Source organism: Cebus imitator, unplaced genomic scaffold, assembly GCF_001604975.1.
Source record: "Cebus imitator isolate Cc_AM_T3 unplaced genomic scaffold, Cebus_imitator-1.0 Scaffold295, whole genome shotgun sequence".
NCBI classification, from domain to species: Eukaryota; Metazoa; Chordata; class Mammalia; order Primates; family Cebidae; genus Cebus; species Cebus imitator.
In genome coordinates, this window is record NW_016107610.1 from 2,092,892 (window position 1) to 2,095,261 (window position 2,370).

Genomic DNA, 2,370 nt, shown 5'->3' on the forward strand with positions numbered 1-2,370 from the left:
TATAAAATAAATAAATAAATAAAATAAAACAAGAGAGACTTGCAATCTAAAATGACACTGGTTTCTGGTAAAATTAAACTGACTTTTATTTAGAAAAGTGTGTTTAATAATTGACTTCCTGCTGACTCAAGTGACAAACAATCACTTGTATACATCTAATAAGATATTTTTGAAGTGTATACTTGGTCAAAAGTGAAAAATAGAGGAAATGCATGGGCAGTGGGGCCTTTTTCTTAATATTTCTCATCCTCCAAAATCTGTTAAAATCATCATCTTCCACAACTTACACACTGGAAGCTGTCCACAGCACAATTCACTGGGATGTGGCATTCTGTAAATAAGACTACATTGGTCTTGATGCAAGGAGGTTCAGCTACCAGACTGAACTATAAGAAGAGTCCTCTCCTCAACTTACTAAAACAACTTCTCCAATTTCTAGTCACCTTCCTATCAATTCGTAGGGCAAGATTCTCACATATTCACTGTCTTTCTCTAGTTTTCTCATCTATAAATTTACTATTCCTATTTTCTATAGAAAGACAATGGAAAGCATATAATTGCTGTTGGTAGATAAGTAGGTCTTGAATTTATTTTGCAAACAAGACCTGTTCTATCTACCTTTTCATTTAGGAGGCTAACAGCAGAGTCAGCTTGACTTCAAAGACTCTATTTTCTTAGTCTCCAGAAGAACATAGCCAAGTCCAGCTTTTAAAACACTGTCCCTTAACATGTCAAGATACTCAAGTAAAGATCATTTGTAACTTCAAGCTAGAAGAGGTTAACTCTGTACTTATGCTTGTTTAACTGTAAACAATGGTTAATTCATCTATATGCAAGAGAAGACTTTGTTATTTGGAAAGAAGACCTCAGCTGGCCAGCATCTTTTCTGTCATCAGGAAGTTCTCTGGAAGGATTATGACTATCACCTGGGCACAAAAACTGCCCCTCAGTAATTACTTTAGAGTTGGTACTGAACAGGTGCTGTTCTTGTCAAGTATATCATGTCTAACTACTTCACTGCTTGTTTTCTGCTATCACCAGTTGCAGAAAAAAAAAAAATTAAGCCCAACTCACTAATTGATTGCTTTTTCTTCATTTTCCCAGACTGTGACAGACTCATGGTTTTCAGTTCTATTTTCACCTTACTCAAATCCTGGAGGAATTAAACTATTATTTATTTTAAATGTTACAAATTAGCTTGCAGCTGATCCAAACAACATGTAGTCACTCAGACATAGCCAATAAAAATGTTTTGGTAGTATGAACTTGGATTCTAATCTTGCTGTCTCTCCCACTCTCATTCCAAAGTCTAAATGTTAGGTCTCTTGCTTGAGAAGAATTTAAGAGATGCTCTTAAATTCAAACAAACGAGACTGGAGGAAGGAATATAATCCATTCACTGGGAAAGTACACAACCAACAAAACTGAGATTTCCCAACTATGCACTATGATAATGCAGAAGCACATTTCAGAGATAGCTTTACTGGGTATACACATTACTCTTGGTAAACCGATCTATGATTCTGCCACCTGGAAAGATTCTTACCCTTCTACTTCCTTCCAAACATTCATTTAAAGGTGATAGGGACAGGGAGAGAGAAGGAAAAAACAAGCAGCACTATCCAAAAGTAAGAACAGTACTCTGGAGAAAGGTGTAAGATACTCAACACTGTTTTATGTAGCATTTAGAATTCATAAACCGGTCAGAGTCCTAGGCACAAAGAATGGACCTCCCCTTCCTTGTCCACCGAATGCCTGTATAGCTTCAAAATCACCTCTTGAAAACACTGCCTTATTCCTCCCCTTCCCAGCAGAGGTTAAGAGCCACACTCACCTCTTTTAGATTACTTAAGTGGCTATACTGCAATCATTCACTTGTGTCTGCTCTATTCGACGATAAGCAAATTGAAGGCAGGGTGTGTGACTTCATAATCTCTGAATGATCTGAACGTGGAAATAACTACTTTGTGATTTCAGGGAGCTTATATACCTGCAAAGAGAAAAGAGACATCAAATTATCTTCCAAATCAACAGAAAAGTCTCTTTATTAGAAGGCAAAGCAGCTTTCAAATTTGTGTGTGCTTGGGGAGTAGAAGGAAACATTAAAAATATAAACCTGCTGGACACGGTGGCTCATGCCTGTAACCCCAACACTTTTGGAGGCCAAGACGGGCAGATCACCTGAGGTCAGGAGTTCGAGACCAGCCTAGCCAACATGGTGAAACACTGTTTCTACTAAAAATACAGAAATTAACTGGGCATGGTGGCAGGTGCCTGTAATCCCAGCTACTTGGGAAGTTGAGGAGAATCGCTTGAAACAGGGAGGCAGAGATTGCAGTGAGCTGAAATCGCGCCATTGTACTCCAGCCC

At 38.2% G+C, this 2,370-nt stretch overlaps 1 non-coding gene and 1 pseudogene across 2 annotated transcripts in view; both read right to left on the reverse strand.

Annotated features, from left to right (window-relative positions):
• LOC108285239 overlaps positions 1–2,370 on the reverse strand; it is a 29,566-nt pseudogene that overhangs the window by 22,898 nt on the left and 4,298 nt on the right. Inside the window, exon 2 of the transcript XR_001817521.2 lies at positions 1,835–1,990. The product of XR_001817521.2 is annotated as a polycomb group RING finger protein 5-like (transcript). The remainder of the gene's footprint in view (positions 1–1,834; positions 1,991–2,370) is intronic.
• On the reverse strand, positions 559–685 carry LOC119467486. Its single transcript, XR_005196024.1, has one exon.